The sequence below is a fragment of the Peromyscus maniculatus genome, chromosome 12 (assembly GCF_049852395.1).
Source record: "Peromyscus maniculatus bairdii isolate BWxNUB_F1_BW_parent chromosome 12, HU_Pman_BW_mat_3.1, whole genome shotgun sequence".
NCBI lineage: Eukaryota > Metazoa > Chordata > Mammalia > Rodentia > Cricetidae > Peromyscus > Peromyscus maniculatus.
This window is the reverse complement of record NC_134863.1, coordinates 65,484,604-65,511,631: the sequence shown is the minus strand read 5'-3', so window position 1 is coordinate 65,511,631 and position 27,028 is coordinate 65,484,604. Positions and strand designations below refer to the sequence as shown.

The 27,028-nt window shown below is 38.7% G+C and overlaps 1 long non-coding RNA gene across 3 annotated transcripts in view; it reads right to left on the bottom strand.

The window, feature by feature from the left end:
* LOC121821761 (uncharacterized) overlaps window positions 1-25,887 on the bottom strand; it is a 32,001-nt gene extending 6,114 nt beyond the window's left edge. For 2 of the 3 annotated variants that reach the window (XR_013043817.1, XR_006062619.2), the window contains exons 1-3: window positions 25,782-25,887; window positions 24,710-25,000; window positions 22,048-22,149 (exon numbers count right to left, since the gene is read on the bottom strand). This is a non-coding gene — a long non-coding RNA (uncharacterized LOC121821761). Of the gene's footprint in view, window positions 1-21,722; window positions 22,150-24,709; window positions 25,001-25,781 lie in introns of those variants that run through there. The other variant, XR_013043816.1, reaches the window with a different exon arrangement.
* Between the last annotated feature and the right edge of the window lie 1,141 nt (window positions 25,888-27,028).

Below are 27,028 nucleotides of genomic sequence, written 5' to 3'. Positions count from 1 at the left end.
ACATGGAAATGCATTGTTTGTGAAGGGTCCTTCCCAGAAGTCAAGAGGTGGATGAGACACAGAGATGTCTAATAGACAGTTTAGTTGCAAGGTTTGAAGGGCCCAAAGAGTGGGAAAAGATAAGTGACTATGGAATTGATACATGCTGAAATGGGTAAAGGATACATGCTTAGATTTATAAAAGCATATACTCTGCAAGAGAAACATCCAAGAGAAAAAACGCTAATGTCCGTCTTTTTTAACATCTCTTCTGAGATGAGTGCTTTTGAAAAGGGATTTTTAGATGCATATGAAAAAAGATAATGATGGAGGCAATCCAAAATGATGCTTGAAGCCAAGTGTTTCGAGTCAATTCCTAAAAGAAACTGAAGGATACTTATGGTATTTTGAACACTAAGAGCTTGGAACATCTAAGAGGGAAGTGAGGGAACATGAGCTATGGGCTCCAAAGTGACTATGGGTAAGAAAGCAAAGCGTTTGTTTGTTACCGAAAAGGTAAGACCTATCTGTAGTAGAATATTATTAGAAAAACAAATATAAGTTTAGTAATCTACCCTGGCATTTTTCAGATTGATACAAAGAATAAATAAAATATTTTTTATCATATTAAGAAATAAAAGTGGATCAGCAAGATGAGTTAACAGGTAAAAGCACTTAGAACTCAACTACTGGAGTTGAGTTCCTGAAACCCATAAGAAGGAAGATGAAAACTTATTCTCACAAGCTGTCCTCTGCCTTCCACATAAACACTGTGGCATGCACGTGCGCGCGCGCGCACGCGCGCACACACACACACACACACACACAAAGAGGGAGAGAGAAAACAACACACATATACACACATAAATAAATGTAGTTTAAAAAAGAAATAGAAGTGATTTAGATATAAAAAAGTGAGCTATATGCAGTTCTGTCTTTACAGCTTGGCACAGTTTAGTGTCTTCTAGGATGAAGGAACCAAATTTGAAGAACTGCCTGATCAGAATGGTCTATGGTCATGTCAGTGAGAGATTCTCTTAGTTGATGACTGAGAGAGGAGTTTTCAACCCACTGTGGGTGGCACTATCAGGAGAGGCAGCTACACATGCACCATAGAGCAAGGAAGTAAGCTACATTCCTCCACGGTCTCTGTTTCAGTTTCATTCTACCCTGAATTCCCTCAATGATGGACTATTACCTAGAAATATAAGTCAAATAAACATTTTCCTCCCAGCACAGTGCTTTCGTTCATGGTGTTTATCACAACAGAAAGCAAACTAGAACATCTACCTAAAATATTTTGAAGTTTATTTTTATAGAAACAACACAATATCATTTGAAATTGATAGCAAGAAATGATCTTTAAGGAAGAAGAAATTCAGAAGCCAGAAAGAATAGAAAGCACAATGAGAAGCCATAAAGAATCCAAATCAATAAGGGCAGAAAACTGAAAGTAAGAGCGACTAACAGCTCAACAGAAGTCAAACAGGTAAGATTTTGACCGAGTATTTGAAGAAGGTAGGAGAATAAACAAAGCGCTTTGTGAAGGTATCTGAGGATGAGAAAGCCAGCTCACCCAGATAGTATAACAAACCGAAGCATGAATAATGGAAACATTTTTAATGAAGCCATTTCGGTGTGAAGAACAGAATATGTGCTAAAGCTATGGAACAACAGCAACAAAAAAGAACAAAATGATCTACTATTTGTCTCCTTGTTGCAATGGGAAACAATGGATTAAAATCATCTTGTTATAGTATTCTTGGAATACACAGCCCTACTTTTAACGCAGTATGCAAATGTACAGACTGCCAAAGAAAACCAGTGGTCTATGAGAAGGGTGGTGTATTAGGTAAACCAGTTTCTCTCTAACCCTTTAGCAGTTGAGTAGACTCTTGAGAATGTGCAGAGTTTCCCACGGAACAACCCTAAAGTGATTTGTCACCCTCTCCGTTTCTTTATTCTGTAATTCTGGGAATCCTTTTCAGTAGCATTGATCTTTACCTGACCCTCCAACCAACAAGTCACATTATTACCTGATTAATTTATCTGACATTTAATCTGGTCCGTTTGATAGGCTTGAGATATGTAAAACACACCTCTGGGTGTATCTGGGAGAGCAGTTTCAGAGATAATCAGATTGTAAGAATTCTTACATAAGGAACCAATAATTTATGCATTGGTGGATTCAAACTTTTATTACACTACTCAGACATGACAGAATCGTGGAAGATGATGCCTGGATGGAGTAGGGCACTTCCTTCTGTGGTGGCTTGACTCTTTTCCGGCTGCTATGTTGTGTAGTGCACTGCTTCACCACACCCTCCCAGCTCTGTGGACTACCTCTGAAGCCATGCACAAAACAAGGTCTTCCCCCTTGAGTTATTTCTGTCACCTCTGTTTATCAGTGACAAGAAATCTAATATAGCCAGTTTAAGTGACTGGTTCTACTTGACTAACAATCCTGAAGTGCACATCTAAATGGCACTGAAATCTATAGGGCTAGGGATAAACTGATTCATCCAATATGCCCTCTTATCAGGCCCCTGTGTGTGTCACACAAAGGTGTGTGGTATCTCACCTAATTTTTAGTATATGGGCTACTTCCTCATTTTTTGCCTTTCATTGCTTTTTATTTGATGACTTTTTTAAACTACTGGGCAAATAGGTAAGAATTCAAGGAATGTCCTACCAATTAAAAATCATTGTGAAAAGGAATCGTATATAAGGGGGATGCACAAAGAATGCAGAGTGGTAGATAGGGTAGATAGTTAAAAGGACAAATCTAACTTCACAGACTTTTTTTTTCCTTCTTCTTAGTGATATCAGGTCCTTACCAAAACTGTCTGTGGGCTCACAGAAAGGAGTATTTTTGACTCAATTAATATTAACATATGATAAGAAGACAGCTCACACATCTGTCTGGAGGAAAGCAGGGTATACACCATCAGTGAATAATTCCTCATACTTTAAAATGCCATGCTTCAACTCTAAGGCATCAAAAATCATTTGTTGGCAGAGCAGTAAACTTTGCTTATGCTGGAATTATGGTGTGATGCAGATATATTTGGAGAACTTGCAAAAATAAAGGCATTGTAAATGATAATATAGATTGAGAATTTTGAAGAGAAAAATAAAAAATGTGATACAAATAAATACCCACACTTCTTGCACTCAGCACTGAAATTAATGAACCTCAAAACAAATATTCTAAAAATAATTTTAAAAGCTTTAAATGAGCAAGAACAAAGCATTAATTATGAATAATTTACATGACAAAATTTTAATTATAGTCAGTATAATGCTTGATGGAGAGAGAATCAGCACTTACCCAAGAAAAAAATTTAGAAGATACCATCCATTTTACTATTTCCTTATATACCAAATTCTTGTCAAACAACCCCAAAGCTGCTCAGTGTGTAACTCGGGGATGTTAGGAGAATGTAAGTGTGTGGGTGGTATGGTAGGTGAATGAGCTACTATTTCATATTCATAATGAGCAGTCCACATTATCTCATTTAAAGGAAATATTTAAAACAGAACAAATAAGTACATTCTTTCATGTAAAAATTCACTGGGCTGCAAATACTCTGTATTAATCGTATAATCCCTGTACAAGATCTAGCCAGACATGCAAACATATTTTATATTCTTAAAAAGTAAGCCTATGAAAGAAACACTTAAAATACAAAACATTGCAACAGTATCTATTGTCAGGTTTATGGGAAACTCTTTAGGTGAGTTTGAAGAAAGTAATTTCTAAATGTGTACAAAATGTTTAACTGTCATTTCTAATAAAAATCTTTTACAATAAGAAATAAAGATGAAATGAGAAAATGTAAGTATTATTCTCAAAGTCCAAGATGAATAGAGATATTATTAAATTAGACTTTTGAGACTTAATAGAACATTTAAGCCAATGTAATATTTTGAGTTGAAATTTGGCACGTCTCAACCTCAGAATCCTCATGGATGTTAGTTAGAAGAAGAGATCTGTGATTGAACACTAGAACTGGTACAGAAACCTAGACATTCTTCCAGAATGAGTTACCTTTCTGATTTGTATCAGTTTTCTTGTTGCCGTGACAAAATGGCTGATGAAAGCCACTTAAGGAAGGAAAGGTTCATTGTGGCTTACAGTTTGAGGGCCCACTTCATCAAGGCAGACAAGTCATGGACACAAGAGCTGGAGGCAGCCGGTCCATTTTTTCCCAGTCAGAAAAACAGAGAGATGAATGCTGGGTCCTTGGTTAGTTTTCTCTTTTCCATTCACTTCATGCAATACTACCACCCACTTAAGGGTGGGTCTTCCACCTCAGTCAACCAAGCCTAGAAGACATGCTGAGAAGTTTGCCTCTCTAAATCCTGTCAAGGTGACAGTGTGGACCAGCACAAGACACCCCCCTCACCATCACCACCATTTTGTTTGTTTACTTATCCAATTGCATCATATTAAGGAAAAAGTTGATATTCCATACAATAAAATCTTTCTAAAGTTAACATAAAATGACACAAATAGTATTCATGATAATTAACTGTAACTATAAGTTGGCTTCCCTAGAATGTTGAAATCAGTTCATTGTTGGATCAAATGGAATAAGGACAGTCAACATCCATCTGAAGTGGACCCGACTGTGCTCATCAGCCACTGGAAAACTGCAGCTCCTTAGTTAGGGATGAACATTCTGTTGTGGTCAGTACCATAAAGCAGATCATCAAAGATGGACTTCAAAGTCTGGGAATAGAGAAGGATGAACGCTTGAACATTTCCTATGATGAGTGTAGTCAGCATAGCGTGCAGAGCCCATTTGCCTTCCATGGAAAGGAAATCTCCTAATTCAGTGTTACTGAGCAGTTTAAGGACAGAGTTAAATTGTGTGTGTGTGTGTGTGTGTGTGTGTGTGTGTGTGTGTGTGTGTGTGTGTGTGTATGCATGTGTGTTACCATCCAAAGGAATGAAATTTTCAACTAGAACTCAACTGAGTTTGAGTTTAGCTTTATCCCTTAGTAGGATCTCCTAGTAGGATCAGTTTGCTGAATCTCTATTAGCTCCCAGCTCATGATGAGGACAGGCAAGAGCTATCAAGTTCTTTTCATCGCTCATATTTTGTGACATAGTGGTATGTGGAGGAAGGCAGTCTACATACTGAAGGAGAGCCTTAAAGATTTCCTCCTGTGCTTCCCAAGCTGCACCTGCCCCTTCAGTGAAGGCTGTTGGCCCTATTCACATAGGCGTGTGTGTTTTTCACAAGCTATTTTAAGTTTAGAGTTTGATTTTTATATTTTCCTGAACGACTGTACTTCTGGTGTCCTGTCTTCCCCCTTCCCTTTTGTTCTCTGGATACAACACCAGTTATAACTCAAACAAGGTCAGACAGAACAAGCAACCATGCATGTGAATTCACCTCACTCATGTTCCTCCTTGGACTTCCGGACCACAAACCCAACTGTCAACATTTTCACTCTTTGGAGCTAAGATGAGCCATGTCTCTCAGAGAAATATTTCATAATAATTGTGTGTGTGTGTGTGTGTGTGTGTGTGTGTGAGAGAGAGAGAGAGAGAGAGAGAGAGAGAGAGAGAGAGAGAGAGAGAGAGAGAGAGAGAGAGGTGTCAAAGAAGTCAATTCTTTGAAAAACAAAACATAAAAAAAGTAAAGTAAATTGTACAAGGGGACAGAAGAGTAGGAGTTTCATAGTGTAAAGCACTGGATTTCAGCCAGATACCTCCTGTGTCACCATCATATACCACACACACACACACACACACACACACACACACACACACACACACACACGCACATGCTTACACACCACTGCCAACTTGAATGATTTGTGCCTGTACACTCTAGTTCTGATCACATGTTGGAACTGATACAATGATATTCGTGGCCTCAAGAGACGCATAGCATTTACTGTGCTTTTGGTGGCTTTTGTGAATGCTTTATTTGTGTCAGGAATCAGTGAGGTGGGATTATTTTCCTTATTTCAGTGATTGAAATTTGAAGCTCAAGGACATTAAATAATTCACACAATATAGTAACTGGTGGCAGCACTGGATTTTAAGATTAAACCCTTAAGAACCTAGAGGTTTCTGAAAAGAATGTGGCTTTATAATATTTGAGATGTGGTTAGCATCCTTACTTTACTAATCTGTAATAAATAAAGACATTCATTCCTAACTTAGAGTGTGTAATGGAATGAAACAATGAATTACACGAAGTCTGTGTGGATATTTGTGGTCTTACTAAATAGAGCCCCTACCTTCAAGGAACAATATGCCATTTCTCAATCTTATATTATTGGGCAAAATTAATTGCCATTCTATAGATGGAAAAATTGAACCATATAAATTTGAGTGAATTAGCTGAGTTTCCATAGCTCTGGGGACAGAGCTGGTACCAACATAAACCCAAATTGTAGTCTAAACTTTAATATAGCTAAAATTCCTTTAATTATGCATTATATGGGGATAAATATGGCATTAAGGGACAGAGTGTGAACTCCATATATGAAGACAGGTGAATCTGGCCTTAAAGTGCACCTGTCCGATTATTTTTCTGAAATTGGTAAATTTCTTGATGTCTCCCAGTTTCTGTTTCTTATGCACTGACTGAAAGAACTGAGCAAGAACATTACATCTGTGAGGGATCAGGCATTTTCTTAGGTGTGGGCCACAGAAACGATTAAATAGTCTCTATTATAGGCACACCATTAGCATTTCTCAGCAACTCGGCATCCCAGGCCTGAATGCTGCTTTGAATGCACAATGCTGGTTTTGGGTAGTTATTCTTTCCTATAGTTTATCCAATTTTCTCATGGGAGATAAAGACAGGGTGACCTCACCCTAAACGTTCAGTAAATATCAAACAAGGTTGTTTTTTCCTTTCCAATGTTCCAGGGACTTTATGCCTGTGGGTCTCTGCTGAACACAGGACTGGGGAGCATGCTGGCCTCACCATTGTGCATCGCTGACATCCCAAATTATCACTGCGTTAACAATGTCTAACACATGTAAAACGACTTAGCTTTAAAAAACTCATCTACTTTATCATAGCCTGATGTCATACACATTTCATGATATTTTATTTCAGGGTAAAGATATAACTCCAGGTCATAACAGTATTTTTCACAGGAGAATGAAAAATGAAGGAAAGAAATTCATGTTCCCCTTCCTTCCTGGGTAGTTGTAAAACAAGTAGTTGAATTCACTCTAAAATTCCTTATGAATATTCAGTGTACAATCTTTATGCATCCCATGGTTTCCTGCCATTAAATACAACCACACTGATGAATAATTGGGTTAGAAATATACCCTTATTACAGCTAACCTCAAGCCCAGCCCAAAGCCAAGCTTGCATGTCATCCAGGAAAAGGACTCTCAGTTAAAGTATACATCAAAAGCAAGAACTTATTTATTCTTATGCTCAACAACTGGAATATTCACATTGTTCCAAATAAGGAGAAAATATTGATTTTTTAAAATGACTTGCAATTTAAATGGGACAAAAATGAAAATATTCACATGAAAATGAAAGGGCAACTTTGATGATAATAGCTATTGCCTTTATGTGGTTCCACGAAGGTCTTTAATGGGCAGATCTGACCTAGTCAAGGGAGCAGAAAACACTTTGATGACATGGTTAGTTGAGTTCAAATCTAATGAGTTGAACTTAATTAGCCCAAATTAAAAATGAGAGAAAAATGGTCAGAACGGACAGGGAAGGAATCTCTTAGAAGACGAGGCACAAAGTAAGACTGAGGAAGGGGCCATACGGGACCTTCCAAGCTGCCCTGAGTTTCATTGTTTGTCTTCTAAAAACAGTGGAAAGCTGCGTAAGTGGGGATGATAGCTTTTGTTTGCTCATTTCTTATTTGCTTGTTAAAGGCATGGAGGGAAGTAATTAAGTTTGCATTTTGAAAAGCTCGCTACATATGGTGAGAACAGTGTGTGGAGGGGCAAACAGACGAAAGATGATGGGTACTTGAACAATGGTTGAATAAAGACAGAGATTAATGAAAATCCTCAGGCTCACAGACTATATCCCCAGAATACGCATTTCTCTAAATGACAGAAATGTCACTTTTAAAAGTCATCTTTTGTGATGTCAACCAAAAAGCCCCATCCACTTTAGGACATATGGTCACAGATGACAGCGGAGAAGTGATACAATGACATGGCGGTATATTCCAATTCTGCCCTTTGATTTTTAAACTCAGGAGCTCATAGCCACCATCATGGCTTAATGGAATCATTACTAGTGGATAAGGAAATGTCATCCATTTGCTTCCCCCATTCCACTTGGACATAGGCCATTGTTTCCACAGAGTGGCTGGGAGCCACGCAGGGTTTCAAGGGAAATTGGCCTTTCAGAGGGGCATCTGAATAGATAATGCATATTGCCACCGTAAAATCTCTAATGAATATTAAGGGTGGCTTTCATTTGTGGTGATTGAAATGAACTCATAAATTCTCTCTAGGATGCGGGAATTTTTTCCCTCCCCGTGGAGAGATTTAATGGATTTGCGGCATTCTGAATGATTTGGCAAGAAATCAGAGGTATCAGTGCAGTCACCCGCAAAGGGCATTTAGTTTCTAGCATGTGATAGTCAACCACCACAAAATATTTTCTGTAAGAACTTAGAATGATTGATGCAAGCCACCGTAAGTCATGACAGGGTGTCAACTGAAAAACTGGAAAAAGAAGTGGTTAAAGGCACCACAGCTTTAGAAACAAATTTGACTTTTAGAGAAGGGTTATTTCCTCTTAGAAAAAAGAAAAGTTAGAGCTGCCAGTTGCAGGAAATTTAGATCAGTTGTTTGTGGCAAAGGACATTGTATTTTGAGGCCACTGAGAGTTCCTCCTGCTCTCTCTGTATGGAACAGATTAAACTGCTCTCACTTGGTGATAAATACATCAGAAAAAGCTGTAACAGGAATACAGTAGTTGTAGCAGTTAATGCTACAGCTTCCCGTCAAAACAGTATTCTTCGGGTTTCTTAGGCCAGTTCCTATTTTATGTATGCTATTTTTTGATGAGTTAATTTTTTGCATTTGCATAATCAATAACTTTGAGAGTTCTGTGGAATTGAAGATGAAAACTAAAGGCAAAGAATTCTGAGGAGCATTGCTGTCGATGTGGGACTGGGGTAACAGGATGGATTCTGAGAAGTACAAGAGAAATCTATCAAAGCAGCAGGTTAGGGTTAAACCTAACTCTTGTTTTTTTTTTTTTTTTTTTTTTTTTCCGAGACAAGGTTTCTCTGTGTAGCTTTGCACCTTTCCTGGAACTCACTCTGTAGACTAGGCTGGCCTTGAACTCACAGAGATCCACCTGCCTCTGCCTCCAGAGTGTTGGGATTAAAGTGGTGCGCCACCACCGCCCGGCTAAACCTAACTCTTACTTAATGTGTGCATGTGGGAAGAAAATGGAAAACAACCCAGAGAAGAAATTGCCTTCAAACATCTTCATAACAAGCAAAAATTACCTGAAACTTAGAATGCAATGATAGAAATGGTAAAAGAGTCCTTCATTTTATTATGTGAGAATATTTCCAGAGAAAGCAAATTTGTATTGTTATTTATACTTTCAGCACCCAGAGAAAAAATAGTCCCAGGGGACTTTATTCTGTTGAAGTGGTGAATTGTTTCCTAAGTCAATTCTATGACCCTACTTCCTTATGAGTAGGCAAATTTGCAGGATATCAACCCAAATCTGCAGGACATCAACCCAAATGTTCAGCATTTCTTTACATGAGGAAAAACCCACCACGATTTAAGGCCTGAGTTCTTTGCATACTAGATGATGAAGCTTGACTTGGCAGAGATCTTGATGATTGTTGAGGTGGCTCTCAATGGGCTCCCCTTGTATGGAAAACCCCTTCATTTGTAAAGATTCTAGGCTGGAGAATATGCCAGGTAGTATTAGCTATTGTTTCTTAGTTGTAAAACAATAGATATAACAGGTGATCATTAAGGCCCTCCATGGGTACATATCCATGAGTCAGCTTTGTAACAGAGAACATGATAGTTGCTTTCTGTTTCTTTATTTAAAAATTGCCACTTGGAGAAAAGGACTTGATTACCACAAAAAGATCAACCCTTTATGCCACAAATGATGAATATCTCTCAGTATACAACTTTAAGATGGACAAGAAGAAATGTGTTTTTCTAACTGTTCTTTTATTGATTCCAAATAAAATGGTTTCTGTTTCACAACTGATTAGAACATTATAAGTAACATTTCTGGTTTCGGTTCCATGAACCAACAGTAGAAGAACTAGCTAAGATTTTTAATGCTTGCCTACTCCAGGCTTGCTTATCCAGAGTTTTTGGCATTGGGCATTTTTCACAAGCTCCTTATGTGACGTATTTTGTTTGTTTGTTATCAAAGTTTGGTAATAGCTAATATTCAAGAACATTATGATTGGCTGACAATGGTCTCACACCTCTCATGGTTGCCACAGATAAAGTCCAGAGGGACTTTTGTGCTTTCCAACTGACTTCGTTAAAAATCCCATCAGAGTTTCTGGGACTTTTTTTTTTTTTTTTTTATAAATTGTGGAATAGAAAAAATTCCAAGCAAAGGGTTTTAAAAAAAACCCACAAGGCTGCTCACCACTTATCTTCTGGGTTTTGCAAAAATAATTTTGAATGTAAGTAGCTTTCCTAATTGTAATGTTTATTTTCTTTGATTCCTGTGTAAACGAAGTCTGGCTCTCTCAGAACAATTATTGTCTGTTTTCAATTTTAGCATCTGAACTTAAGAGCACTTTTCTAACCCCTTTGTGTAGCTTCCTGAAATGTATGGAGGCCTCTTTCATTTTCCTAGCTACCGTTTTCAGTCTTCTCCCTGAATGTTTTATTGGACTGCCTTCCATGGTTCTAAGAACCATTAAGACTTCTCTCAAACACCACTTTTTATGATCATAGGACCCTAAAACAGCATCCTTCACAGTCCCTGAAGGGTGAAAGTCATTCCCTCTTTCAGAGAGCTAAAGAAACCCGTGGTTTGCTAACTATGAAGCTTGCTTGTTCAGAGTTAAGAATCTTTAATATAGTCTGGTCATGATCTTTAAGTCCCAAGGTGTTTGAACCATTCTACTAGGTCTGAGTGGGATTTTTGAGGCTGTGTGCATAATTGTTTGTGATGCTTTGCACTGGATAATACTAACATTACCCTAAAAGATATGTGCCAGAGGTTTCAGTTGATACAATATGGCCCTTTCTCTGCTTTAAATGTTTTATTTTATCTACTTATTTGTTTTTAATTTCTTCATTGAGAGTCTCATCCAGTTTATTTGCCTCATATTCTTTTCTGCCTTCCAAGGCCTCTTAGATCCATCCCTCCCCGTGCAACTTTAGGTTCTCTCTCTTGAAACAAAAACAAAATACCAAACTATAGAAAAAGACCTAAAAAGCTTGGGATCAGATTGTCTTGGCCAACTAATCCTAAGCATAGGGCCTGTCTGCCCTGTAATGTGATTAATATCCTCAATGTCATTCCATTAGAGAAAACTGTTTTGCCCTTTCCCAGGAGTTACCATTTGGGATTATCTTCTTGGTTAGAAATAAGACTTTGTGCCCATCTCCCCCCATTCACGCTGGGATTTTGTCTGGTTTGAGTTTGTTGTACAGTCTTAGGCATGCTGACACAGTTATCTGTAAGTTCATATGTACATTGGCCCTGTTATATCTAGAAAATACTGCCCCTTAGATGTTATCCACCACTGCTGGCTCTTATAATCTTACCACCTCCTCTTCTGCATGAATCCCTGAGCCTTGGGGAGAAGGGCATGATAAAGACATTCCATTTATGGCTAAGTGGTCCAGAGTCTCTACTTTCTTCATGTTATCTGATTGTCAGTCTCTATGTTTTCATTGTGACATTTCCATCATTACCCTCTACTGCAAGAAGCTAGTCTGATGACTGTTGAATGATGCACTGATCCATGTGTATAGTATAGTGGTATGTTATTGGGTTACATTTTATTGCTATGTTCATTTCCCTGAATCACAGTTGTACGTCTCATGACCTATCTAGTCCAGGTTCTTGTCCTCAGTAACAGTACTAGGTATGGGCTCTGTCTCATGGAGTAGGCCTGTGGTGGTTTGAATAGGAATGGACCCTATAGGCTCATATATATGAATGTTTTGTCATTAGGTAGTGGCACTACTCATGAAGGAATAGGAGGTATGGCCTTGTTGGAGGAAGTATGTCACTGGGGGTGGGCTCTGAGTTGTCAAAAGCCCAAGCTAGGCCCAGTGTCTCTGTCTGTTGACTGTGAATCTGGATGTAGAACTCTCAGCTACTTCTCCAGCACCATGGCTGTCTGTGTGCCCCATGGTCTCCACCATAATGATAATGGTGGGACTAAACCTCTGAAACGGTAATCACGCCTCAGTTAAATTCTTTCTCTTATAAGAGTTGCCCGGGTCATGGTCTCATTGAAGGGTTCACAACATGCCCCCACGGTGGGGCATGTTTGCATAGACACTTCTGCCTAGCCAGTTCCAGGTCAAGATAGCCATTTCCGGGTCAGGGCATCTCACGTGACCAGGATCCGTGACTTTGCATGTTTATGTAAGCGCGCAATGTAGCCATGTGTTCTACGTGCACATGGAGTAGTGATGTGCATGCCCAGCCTTTAAAATCCAGCACCATGTTCCCGGTTCCTTCTTCTTCTCCAAGCATGTGTTTCCTACAGGCCTGCACACTCTCTGTCCCTTTATCTTTAATAAAACTCTTATTAGTGGATTCTGTCGTGTTTCGTGACATTTCCTTGCTGGGTAAGAGCACAGCGTGGCCAATTAACTAACACTCATAGCAATAGAACACTGACTAAGACAAGGTGTTAGTTAACTCCAAACCAAAACTGACTGGTTGTTCCTCTACCATTTGTGCTGCTATTGCACCAGGAAGCACAGGAAGCGTATATATATATGTTTTTCGAGACAGGGTTTCTTTGTGTAGCTTTGTGCCTTTCCTGGGAACTCACTTGGTAGACCAGGCTGGCCTCGACCTCACAGAGATCCGCCTGCCTCTGCCTCCCGAGTGCTGGGATTAAAGGTGTGTGCCACCACCGCCTGGCAGAAGCATATCTTGAAAGCAAGTTGTCATCCTAGCTTGCAGGGCTATTAGCTGGGGTGAAATTGATGATTACACTGATAGCACATTCTAGAACAATGAATAATGGCTAGCAGGGGTGAAGCTTCCATTTGAGTATGCACTAGATTTCTCCGTGTTCTAAGCCATAAATATGTGGTGTCTTCAGCAACAGAGTACTACTGTCATGTTTTGGGGAGAAACCAATACTATTGGCAGCAGCCTGTAGAGTTTGGGGGGCATTCTCTGGGAACACCATTGCCAATAATTCAAGGAGATACAACAAAATCCTGATTTGTGAGAATAATCATTTGTTTTTGAAACTGAGTCATTCATTTCTGTAATGTGCTCTCCCATCCAGCCTTGAAACTTAAAGGATCTCCCTTCACTACCACACAACTTAAATTGAACCAAAGGAACTCCCATGCATACATGGTCACACTCAATGAGCAACCAAACAGCATGGTCTTTGGGAAAAGTGTTCGGCTCATACAAGTTTCTCTCTTCTTTTGCTTGTGCTCAATCTGGTTCTCCAGCCAATGAGCCTATGACACCAATGGTAGAGTCCTCCCCCTGACATTACATCCAAATGTCAGGTTTTCCAGGGGAAAAAATACCTTCCCCAGTTTCTTTATTCCCTTTATGTTTCTAGATAAATTTTATGATTTCATGTATTGGTTCAAAGACAGATCTAAGTACTACATCTTTCATGCCAGGTTTTCTTTTCATGTTTGGAAGAATTTTAGTTGAAGAAGTGCATTGATTTTTAAACTTCTTTTTACCACATATTTCAGATTTAAAACAAACAGAAATCTTGATAAACTTATTTCAATGTAATTCAATTAGAAATTCCCTTTACATTTCTTAGTATGCCACAAAATATTTTATACCACCATTAGTTATGCAATTCCAGTAACAGAAACAAATGCTACCTTGAAGACTTAGTGCTATTAATTAAATTCTTTACTTGCATAAATACAGCATGAGCATGTTGTTTGCCAGAAAGTCATAATGGAACTGCACAAAGAACAAAAATGCTTACAGTGGCTTAGTGCTCTTTAGTCAATTCATTCACTCTAGTAATAATCTCTCACTTATAAATAGTGTGTGCATGTGCTTCATGTTGTTCATATATTGAAAACATATTCAAGTCTTCTGCATTTCAAATAGACCTATTTAACTACTCAGATTAGAGATCATTAAGGAGTATATAGCGTTAGGAGTGTTGTAATTTGAATGCCGCCTACCCAAATTAGAGAGAAGTCATGCACTAGCAATAAAAATTTTAACTATCATAATTGATGACATTTTGAGAAAAGAAAACTAACAGAAATAACATCAGTAATTCGGTATTCTTCATATTGATCTTAGTTATATCATGCTTCTTGGGCTTTTTGCTTGCATAGGAATGGATATTTCTAGATATGTATATAAATCACTTTCTTCAATTAGGATAAATATCAAGAAAAACAATTCTGGGAACTCAAATGGCTTTCTACTGGAAGGTTAATTTTATTTCATGTTTATGAGGTCTCAACTGAATTATTTTTATCAACCTCAAAATATCAATATCAAAATAATTTTAATGTCTATACTATAGTATCAGTGCTCTCATTTTTCATTGTGACATTTCCATCACTAAATAAGGTACTCTGGGAAGACTTAATTTCTATGCATTCCTTTTCTTTATTCATACAATATCATACAGACAGGGGATCTTGGAGATGGCATTTTAGACCACATATAGAAAAAGGAAAGGTGAAGTTTTCTCTTCCTTGCTTGTTTATTTTACAGATGAAGAGGTGTTTGGGAAGCAGAGTAATCAATAAACTTGAAAAATTTGCAAATTGGAGGAGGTATATACACTTCCTCCCTTATGTATGCTCCACATTCACCTGAGCATTATGTCTATCACACTATTATGGTTACATCCCTCTCCTCCTTTGGCTGGAAATCTTCAATAGTCCCATACCCTACATGGATGTATATTCCAAATGCATTGACAACTATACCGTTTGGTCCATTTTATCAGTTTCTTAGGGCCACCATAGCAAAAGAATACACATTAATTGACTTAAAATAATGGATATTGTCTCACAACTTCTTTAGGCAAGAAGTTCAAAATCAAGATGTTGATCACTCCGTTTTTTAAGGAATTCCCATCCTTCCTTGTAATTTCCAGCTTCTAGAAGTCCAACACTGCTTGATTTGAGGTGACCTAACTCCAGCTTTATCATTTGTCTTCACATGGATATCTCTCTGCATGTTCCTCTTTAGCTTTCCCATTATGAAGGTCCAAGTACTCCCTCTGCCACACACACACATTAAGTATTCCAGTCATGTCGGATGACAAACTCAACCTATTTCACTGTAACCTTGTCTTAATTACCATTGTAACAACTTTATTTCCCTATAAAGTCACATTCTGAGCTGCTAGGTATGAGGGATTCAACATATTAGTTTTAATTATTTTTTTAAAGATTTATTAACTTTATGCATATGAGTGTTTTGCCTGAATGTATGTCTTGCACCATGTATACCAGTGTCCAAGAAGGTGAAAAGACAGTATCTGACCTCCTATGTGGCATTAAGGAAGATTCTGAATCATCCATGTGGATGCTGGAAATGGAACCTGAGTCCTCTGCAAGATGAACAAGCATTCTTAACTACTGATACATTTCTTTAACCTGCAACCATAACAATATTATTTTGATGGGTACAATACAAATGTAATACCTAACTCTTCTTAATCTGACATTTGGTTAGTGCCTTCTAAACCTTTCATTCTTCTTTAACACACATTTCTATAGGACGTTGTTTCCCTTTCCCAGACCATGTGCTGTGGGATGTCGTTCTGTATGCTATGAATATGTCTTGCTCTGACAGGTTGATGAATAAAACTCTGATTGGCCAGTAGGCAGGAGGAAATATAGGTGAGGTTAGCAGATGAGGAGAATGCTGGGAAGAGGAAGGGCTGAGTGAGGAGTTGCCAGCCAGACACAGAAGAAGCAAGATGACAAGGTAGAACTGAGAAAAGGTACCAAGCCACGTGGCTAGACATAAACAAGAATTATGGGTTGAATTAAATGTAAGAGCTAGTCACTTAATAAGCTTGAGGAAATGGCCAAGCAGTTATAATTAATATAAGCCTCTGTGTGCTTGTTTGGTGGAATGCAAGTGGGAGAGATTTGTCCAGACTGCTGGCCGGCTGGAACACAGGAAAACTTTCAACTACAGCCATGCCTACCACTCTTATGTCCAATTCTATTGTATTCTCTGTTCACTGTTCAAATTCCTGCTCCTTTTCTTTCATCTCTAGGTATGTGGCAAATTTCTATTTTGTTCAATATTTCTTCACACATTGCCTCATAAGTGAAGCATTTCCTTGCCTTTCTAAGCAGATGAACAGTTTTCCTCCATTCTTTACTACATGTACAGAGCACATTGCCTTGTCTTTCACTGTGTCATTAGCCTGGATTCCCACTAAAGTCTAACCCTTGGAAAACACTGGACACATCTTCCCATTGCTGGAATCCTGGTAAAGTGTTAAGGCGAGTTATTTAAGAAAGTAAGGTCCTCCTTCAGAATATTTGGACACAGCAAGCCTGCCAGGCAGATACCAGAGGCAATGTCCTATTCCTGTAATTAGGAGTTCTGCTTAGGGATCTCAAAAGTGAGATACAGGAAAGGCTGAGAAGTCAGCATCAGACTCCTACAGTCTCCAACTTGGGGTCATGTCCAAGTTGCTATTACTGAAGGGGAATTGTTCACACACTAATCTCCAGCAGAGATGACTTTGGGTGGCTTCAGTCAAGGAGCTGGTTTCATGTAAACAATAGACACCTGTACTGAGTGGACAGTGAACCCCCAAACCAACAGACATTCTTCCCCCTGTGTTCTTGTCACATTGTACTTCTCTTTTGAAAAAGAAGGGTCACTTTCCAAAGCACCATCTCCACAAAAGAGAGTCTGAAGATTCAATAGAGATTTTAGTGACATTTTCTACTAGAGATGAGACCTGTAATTTCCATCACTGGAGAAGCAATTTCACTTCTGTGAATACTTTATGGGGGATCTCATGGCTCACAATCAGGAGTTCTGGAATCAGGAGCTGACTCAAAGAAAGGGAAATTCAAGTTGTCAGGGCCCCATATGCATAAAATCAGGATAAGTACTTCACAGGAAGGCTGTTAAGGTAAAATAATATATGTAAAAAGATGTAGAAGCCCTGGGAGAGAATGCTATATAAATCAATAATAGATCATTATCATCATTAGGAAGGTATATGAATATATATTATGGATTTCTCCATAAACCAGAAAGTAGTTTTTCAAATGGTTCCTGGTCTGTGTTTCAACAATTTTTCAGTATCTTTATATCACCGAATTCAGTGTTGATTCTGGCTGCCAGATCCTATTCACTCTGGGGGGCTACGGATGCTGAGGTTTTGATCATGATGCTTGTCAGGCTAAGAAGATGGAGAAGAGTTTATAAACTCATTCAATGAACACTTCCTGAACCAGCATCTGCCCCAGGCTGAATGACAGGGCAAACAGTAGGCCTATATTTTGCCCTCTAGATATTCAAAGTAACTAATAAAACAAGAACCATGGAGCATCTACAGGTATGTGCCTTAAGAAGGTCCTATATGGAGACGACAAACAGAATAGCATCTTACTGATAACAAGGAGCCAGCCGTGTCCAATCTACATGGTCATTTCAGGGAAAGGAGGACAGTACTGAGGCGTGACTCAGGCTAAGTCTGAGGAATGGCTGTGGAGTCTAAATTCAATTGTAAACTCCCAATTAAAGGTTAACGTGAGCTGTAAGCGAAAGCAGAACTGACTTCCCTCGAAGAAATTTCCCCTGGCTGGGAATAAACAGCATAGTCAAATATCATGTCAGCATGTGACAGTATGAGAATATCAGGTCAGCAGCAAAGACACACGCTCTGGCTTTGGAAGTCAGGTGGGACGTATTACCAGGAAATTGTGTGACATGGTGACCACATCCTGGAAGGAGAGTGGGGCCCATGTACTAGGCATGTCACGATTTGTACTGCTGCAGAGGATGAAGTCCAAACTTACTAAAGCATTCTCTACACTAGAAATGTTGTGTACATTATGTGATTTAATCCCAACATCAAACTCACAAGGAAATAGCTTGCCACTTTACTAATAAGAAGAGTTAGATCCAGAGAGCATACATCTGTTCCAAGTTCACACAACATGTCTAAACTCAAAGCTGCATTAGTTCTGCAAAATCCCATCACAATTGTCACCTCAGGAGACCTCCGTGGATGGGTACACAAGAGAAGCAGTACTCCTAGCCAAGCTTTCTCCACAGAGGACTAATTGTCTAAGTACATAGCTCACTGTAAGGGCACTATAGGTGGTCAGAATTCTCTGCCCTATAAAATAGAACAGGGAGCCGGGCGTGGTGGCGCACGCCTTTAATCCCAGCACTCGGGAGGCAGAGCCAGGCGGATCTCTGTGAGTTCGAGGCCAGCCTGGGCTACCAAGTGAGCTCCAGGAAAGGCGCAAAAAGCTACACAGAGAAACCCTGTCTCGAAAAAAAACCAAAAAAAAAAAAAAAAAAAAATAGAACAGGGAGTCTGATTCTTCTCCAACATGGTTTTGTTTTTTAATCAATCATTTGTTTTAGGCTGCTGGGCACAAACGTTAACTTGGCTGTTTGATTGGTCAGACTACTCAGTTGATATGAAAATCAAACTCTCCTTTCTCACAGATATAGCTTTTAGGGGAAAGTTTTCTTATGAAAAAGAAACATAATTGAGTTGTACATTATGTAGTAATAAAATCCTGTAAATGATTATTTGAATGTGCCTTTGTATAAATGAAAGGAACTCTGGAGTTTCTGAGTGGCCAAGTTTCACTGTGGCTTTACACTTTATGTGGAATCTGCATTTTGTGTGTGTTAGGGAAGGGAAATGTATATATAATCTACTCATTCTCTTAAAGACATCTTGGGTTACCCTTCATGATGAAAGGTAAAAGTGGAATTCCAATTAAATTGAAGCTTGTTCATCCCTAAGACATGATAAAAATTTGGTTTTGCTGTGGTGAATTGTTTTACAGTAAAAACATTCACAAATCTATTTTTCTTTTGTTATTGTACCAACACACAAAAATTTCACCATATAATTGTACTGTAGTAAGAGGGGGGCATAATGATGTTAGGGATCTTTTTCATAAATGGCTTATATAATTATCATCTATAGTTTTACAACTATAGTATACTCTCAAGTTTTAAGGTCTGAAAAAATATTCTGAGCATTCATGAAATTCTCATAAATCTCTGCTGAACAAAGACAGAAAGAAGATAAAAATGATCTTTATCTTCCCATTTAAGAATTGCTTTTCTAAGGAAAGGAAGTACAGATATATCTCTTCAGCAATATTTTATTAATTACATTTTTTTTTCTCCTTCGGAAGGTAGACAGGAAATCACACTCTATTGATCAGCGTAACCTACCTTCCTCTTGAGATTCTGAGGAACAAAGTCGAACTTAGCAGGAGATTTAAATAGCACCTGTCAGGTACAGTACCTTCACAGTACGATTGACTTAGAAAGGGGGTGTTTTCTTCAAGAAGTACTTAAGTTTCCCCTATCACTCTTGTGCTAGGATCAGGAGCTGCTTTCAGACTGATGAGCTATGATTCTGAAGATACTGAATTATATTATCTTCAAAGTTATTTTCAATTTTTTGGTGATTAAAAACATGAGTTGTCAGGTATCTTGAGAAAGAAGAGGCAGAACATTCCAGAGGTTGTTGTTTTCAGTGTAATGAGAAGCATATGGACATGTGGAGTAAAATGGCTTTCTAGGGAAGAGCTTCACCCTGAGTCCTGTCCTTTTCTACTGAGTCATACCTGTTGCATTATCATTATGTCAGTTTTGGACATTACAGGTTAGAAGTGGTAATGATAGGAATCGTCTTCTGTTATTAGCTACATATTTCCTACAATTAGGAGCTTAGCAAATAATATAGTGTTTCAAAAGGCAGAATAAAGATGCCTGTGACAAATAACACGTGTGTGATGCCACAGACTTGCCACAATGAGTTTCTGTTTACTGATAGTCGGTCTTAAATGTCATGTAGAGGCTCATAGGTTGACACTTTGGTCCCAGTCTGTGGTGGTGTTGGTAGGTGGTGAAACCTTTGAGAAGATGAGGCCTACTAGAAGGAAGAGAGCTCACTGGGTGTGTATTCTTGAAAGGAAGATTAGGATTGTGTGTTTTCCTTTCTCTTTTTGCTTCTTGCCTGCCTTGAAGTGAATAAGCCTATTATGAAGTATGCCCTTACATGATGTACTGGGTCATCAGAGGCACAAAGCAAACAGAACCAAATATAGACAGAAACCTCTGAGACCATGGACCAGTTGAACCTTTCCTGCTGCAAATATGATGAATTCAATAATGTATCAATATTATATTGTTTATCAAAAACTTGCAATCCCAAGGAGATGAAGCAATTTGGAGAAGACAGGGAGAGTGAATTCATTTGATATTCCGGACGATGGGAGGTGAATAAAGGTCCAGATAAAGTGTCAGGTGCAGACTCTGCTGCTAGAAGCTTGGAGTGGTTAGTTTTAGCTATCAACATGATACAACCTAGAATCACTTCAAAAGGGAATCTCAATGAGAAATTGCCTACATTATGTTGGCCCATGGGCATGTCTGTGAGGGACTGTGTTGGTAATGAAATGTAAAAAGACCCATCCCATTGTGGGAAGCACCCTTTCATGAGCAGAGCTCTAGACTATGTCAGAGTAGGACATCAGCTGTGTAGTAAATAGCAAAAAGGAAGCATTGATTCTTTCTACTCTTGACTCTGGATGTGATGTGAATGCCTGCCTCTCAGTGACAGATTATCACCTGGAATTGAAAGCCAGGTAAACTCCTTTCTCCTCACATTTACTTTAAAAAATATCTCTTTTATTTATTTACATGCATATATGTCTATGTGAGTGTATGCCATGCATGTCCTAGTATCTCTAGAATTCAGAATATTCTGGACCCTCTAGGGATGGAGTTACAGACATGGGTACTGGGAACCTAACTCAGGTCCTCAGAAAAAGCAGAAAGAGCTCTTAGCTACTGAGCCTTCTCCACATCCACAAATTCTATTGCTCTTTTTTTTTTTTTTTTTTTTTTTGGTTTTTCGAGACAGGGTTTCTCTGCGTAGCTTTGCGCCTTTCCTGGAGCTCACTTGGTAGCCCAGGCTGGCCTCGAACTCACGGAGATCCGCCTGGCTCTGCCTCCCGAGTGCTGGGATTAAAGGCGTGCGCCACCACCGCCCGGCTCTATTGCTCTTATAAAGGTGTTTTACCACAGTGATGGAATCAAAACTAGAATAAGGATGTTGCAAAGCAATGAATGAGTCAGCATGGATCTCAGAGGCCCTGAGAGTCTTGGCATTTGTGAATGCCAAGGCAGATTCTCTTCCCTCTTACAGCCCCAGCAGGGTGACTAGTTTCTGCAGAGCCTGCAAACAAATAATCCAAGAAATGGACAACCTTTTTCTTCTAGCTGCCTAGATTTGCTGCCTAATCACATGGCAAGCATGCTGTCTTGTTACTTTTTGTTGCTATGGTAAAACATTCGGAATGAAGCAACTTCAAGAAGCATGGGTTTATTTTAGCTCACAGTTCTACAGCCCATCACTGTGGTAAAGTCAAGGCTGCAGGAGTTAGACTCAGCTGGTCACATCATACCCAGCCAGAAGAAGAGATCAGTGAATGCAAACTTGTACTCAGTTTGCTGTTACCAAGCAAGCCATCCAAGCTCCCTTGCCAGGGAATGGTTGAACCCACAATTGAAATGAATCTTCACCAACCATTTACCATAATCAAGATACTCCTCCACAAGCATGACCAGAAGTCCTTCTCCCAGATGTTTCTAGATTCTGTCAGGGTCAAAATTGACACTGTCTACCACATACCATTTTCATAGAGCTTCCTGTTGGCTTTTCCATGTTTTGGTTTAGTCATGTATCAACAGTCATCAACAAATAGACATTTTGTGCGAGCCTTGAAGATGAAACCTGGAAATCAACATAAAAAAGAAAAAAATCCGCAAGAAATGAATACAGAAAGTATTGAAGATTAAACATAAGAGAACATTCCTACCTATTTCTGTAGTTATTACATAGTGTCAAATTTATGTTAGGTACTTGGCTTGTAATGTTATGAGTGTTTTATTTACTATTTATAACAACACAAATGCATGTAAATATTACTGTCATGCCCATTTTATAGAAAAGATTGCCAAGGTCACCCAAGTAAATGGAGAGTGAGAATTTGTACTTCACAGCTTGATTAAAGCCTGATTTCTTTTCTTTTCTTTTTTCTTTTTTTTTTTTTTCATGACAGGGTTTCTCCATGTAGTTTTGGTGCTTGTCCTGGATCTCACTCTGTATACCAGGCTGGCCTCGAACTCACAGAGATCCGCCTGGCTCTGCCTCCCAAGTGCTGGAATTAAAGGTGTGTGTCACCACCACCTGGCTAAAGCCTGATTTCTTAACCATTGCATTTCATTGCCTCTTGTAAGAGTATAATGTGGTTCATGAGAATACCCAGAAAGAACTCCTACAAACTGAAATTATCATAGCTAAAGACAATTATTGATAATAACAATTAGTGGAAAAGGTGTCTCCTGGTAATGTCTGAAGCTACACACATGAAGTCTCACTGACATGACTTCCCAAACATGAGCCAAGCTAGGATGACACCAATGGACATGCCAACATGTACAGGGGAAAGCCCATAAGGCCTCACCCCTGCGCAAGGAGCTAGAGGGCACCCCGGAAAGCTGGGAACAGGGGAGGTGGCCTTCTCCAGGGAAGAGCACACCAATTGTTTGTCCAGTGCCAAATGGGCAGCCCTGAAAACACACACAATTCACATTGTACAGACTGAGCAGGTTAAATTTAGGAATGTATATGTATTTAATAACAATTAGTGGAGAATGAGACCATGCATCTAAAAGAAAGTGAAGACAGGTACATCAGAGGGTTTGGAGGAAGGAAAGGGAAGGGAGAGATGTTGTAATAATAATATAAAAAATAGCAAGAAAGAATTTTTAAGAAAACAAATGTGCAAGGAAGGAAGAAGAATCTTGATAAAAATTTAACCATGGATAATGGAGAAGTACTGTTAGAAAGAAGAACAGGACAGGGAGGAGGAGAGGGGGGTAGCCCAGGAAACACACTGGCAAATCTCCACTACTCTGTAATTGAGAAGACAGGTTGATAGATCTTCTACATTCTGAGAAAAAAAATCGCAGGTGCAAATTCTATATAATGTAAAGGATCTGAAGGAGCTTCATAATTTACTATATCATAGATGAATGTTTCTACACGTGAAACTCTTACTGAAGAGATGAGTGTGAGACTTGAATCTTTCTCAAGGGAGAACAATCCAACTATAGACTGGGAAGACAGAAATGTGTGAGCATCTGGCTACGTAATGTCCCATGCCCAATTCAAATTTCAAATGTTTACCTCAAGATCTCTCTAGTGCTACCCTGATCTTGGAATTCCTGGTCTAGAGGATTGTGAGAAGTCAATTTGTATGGTTAAGAAAGCTACTAGCTCATGAAATTTTGTTATACCAGCCAGAATAGACAAAGACGCCTGGTGCCGTCTATTATCCATTGTCTACCCGTGGAACTGATAATGTCTTGAGGTCCGTTTCATCTTTCCTTGATATGGATTAATAGAGCTCCAATCTCTGTGTGTAAAAAATGCTTGCTTGCTATTTCCTTAGTCACGAGTCTTAATTTTCAATTTTACTTGCCTTAACATTATGTCCAAATAATGATCATACTCATTTTCCTACTTATATAATATTGTCTGTCCTACACTTTTTTTTTTTTTTTTTTTTTTTTTGGTTTTTTTCGAGACAGGGTTTCTCTGTGTAGCTTTGCGCCTTTCCTGGAACTCACTTGGTAGCCCAGGCTGGCCTCGAACTCACAGAGATCCGCCTGGCTCTGCCTCCCGAGTGCTGGGATTAAAGGCGTGCGCCACCACCGCCCGGCCTGTCCTACACTTTTAAAGCTATTCTTATTCAGTAAAATTGAACATGCTTACATCAAAGAATTAAAAACAGAAATCCCTAGAACCTTTCTTTACCTCCTTTCACACCTCATCCTTCAGCTCTTTTCTCACCCCTGCAGTATTAAAACTTTCTATAAAATGGCTGCTTATATACAGTCTTCTAAATGATAAGTATATTCTTTTTTGATTTATGTATTAGGCAATATCTATTGATTCTTGTTTCTGTCCTTGAGGACTGTGCCCTCTTCTCTTTCTCCAGCTCTCATAACTAGTTAGTTAAATAATCAGTCATTTTATATATGCTTTATCATTATATAAACAGTGATGTTCATGGCTGAGTCAAACTGTTTTATGCTTTATATTTTCTTAGTTATCTAGTTTGAGAATCACTGGCTCTCTTTTTATATACCTGTTTTCTTTTGCATAAATTACTGCTATGTCAAGAGATACTCTCCCAAATATAATCTTCTTTCCCTGCCTCTCTTACTTCCTTCTTTTGAAATAGTATCTCTTCTGTTTCAAATGATTTTAAGTTTTAGACATTTACCTTTTTGAGTCTGACTTATTTTATACAACATTGTCCTCCAGTTCCATCCATTTTCATGGATGATGAATAGGTATCAATCTTCTTTGTGGCTTATCTTTTTTTTTTTTTTGTTTTGGTTTTTGAAGGACTTTTCATATTGTTTTTCATGGTAGCTGTACCAACCTATGCTCCCAGCAATAGTATATAAGGTCCCTCTCCATATCTGGGTTGAGGATTTTACCATATAAATTCTGAGGTTCTGTAGACAGATATTCAGGCTACAGCACTGGAGAGCTTCAGATTGAAAAGAACCTTTAAAAAATATAGAGAAGACTGAGTGGTATTCTTACCCACATTACACCAATTTGTTTAAGTATAAAATTAGAGAAGATGATTATGATATAATTAACATTGGCATGGAGTAGTGATAAAGTCTACAACAAAGAAGTTGAATTGAAAGATAGCTTTGTCTTCATTTTTTTTACACATTCTTGAATTGATTTTCTCTACAACTACCCAAGCAGCTCAGTATTATTCCCACCCCCACCTCCCTCACCATTCCTGACCCCCAACTACCCCATAAATTCCAAGCATTCTATGCCAGTTCTCCTAGTGTGCCAAGACACAGTGATGACATAGAGTGATGGTTATGAGCTGAGAATTTGGATTGAATCCTGACTTCGGCACTTCAAAGACAATCACATTAGAATGAGCCCAAGAGAATTATAAAGATTGCATGAGAAACACAAACAAATCACACAGCATACTTCATGACCTATAACGAGCACTTAAAATCATAATCACTTCATCAAAATTATTAAAATTGGGGGCTGAGATTAGTTCATGAATATTATAATCTTTAATCACACATGGATAAAGCTTTATCTTTATTGTGGAAATCACTATAACATCTTTATATGATTTGAAATTACATAGAAAGTATGTATTTTTAATTTATTAAAGTAATAATAGTGACTTATATCCATGCATTACCTTTATCAATTCTCCTATTTATTCAGTTTATACTTCTCTTTTTCAATTATCCCTTTTCAAATCTTGTTCTCCCTTTCTGTTTTCCCTCAGTCACCCTTACCCTGTTTCTCATCTTCCATGTGTAAATGTGAACGAAGAAGTTCTCATCTCTTTCAAGGAAGTTTTCTCCTGTGCACTTAGATCATTGTGCATTCTTACTTTATCCTACAACCAAGAAAACAGCACGTTGTGTTTCATTTTCTCTTTAGAAATTTAAAGTAAGAAATGTCTCAGGGCTAGACTTTCTACAAGAAACTTTCCCGATATCCAAAGCCTTCTGATACATCTATGTTTCATCTCCTAGGAACATTGTAAGTACAAGAGTGAATCTCTTTTTTACACTCACAGATACAGACAGACAGACAGACAGACAGACAGACAGACACACACACACACGCTTGCATACAGACAGAAGGGTGCATGCACTGTAATTCACTTCATGGAAAAATAAGTTTATAATAGAAATAACCACAAAGAGTTTCAGGTTGATGCTCAAATTGAATTGCCCTCTTCCTTGTAGATGTCTATAACTCCCTAAGGAGACCATTCAATTTTAAATGGAGCCTAAACTAAGAACAGAGGGAAAGAGTTAAATCTTTTGTTCTTTTCTATCCAGCCAGACCTCTTACATCCATCCGTCTCAACATTATGTACAGTTTTTGGGTGGAGTGGTCAGGAAAGTTAATTATTTAGGCTTTGAATCTTTGGAATCTACCATCCTGAAAGGTCATTTCCAAGATTGACCTCTGTTATTTACACAAGGCAAAACTGATTATGATTCTAATTCAATATTCTAAATTATGTAGGAGAAGTGCTTGTGGGCCTAGACCATCCCTATTTGTGCATGAATAGGAAATGCATCCCAGATCTCAGGTAAGGCAGGACATCATAAGAAAAATTAATAGAAAAGGTTTTTAATTTCACATTTAGGCTTGAAAGGTCTTCAAAAAGCCGACAAGACAGTTTCTACAGAGCAAGGACTAACAAACAGGAACCCCAGGGACCCGGTAAATGACTCCCCAGAGTAGGAAAAGTACAAAGCCGGAAGTAAAACCAGTACAGAGACAGGTTCCTGTGCTAGCTTACTGTCTGCAGCTTCTCGTGAGTTATAGAAAGGCAGGGATTCAGCAGCTCCGCCCAGACCACTTTCAATACATTTCCCTCCGCAGCTCTGTGAACAAGGAGCCTGGTCTGAGGGGCCAAAGAGGAGGAGGAACGACTAAACCAAGCTGCGTTTACAGCTGACTCTTTACTCTTCCAAGACATCGAATTCTGCAGAGCATAATGGAATAACCTCTTCACTTTGGG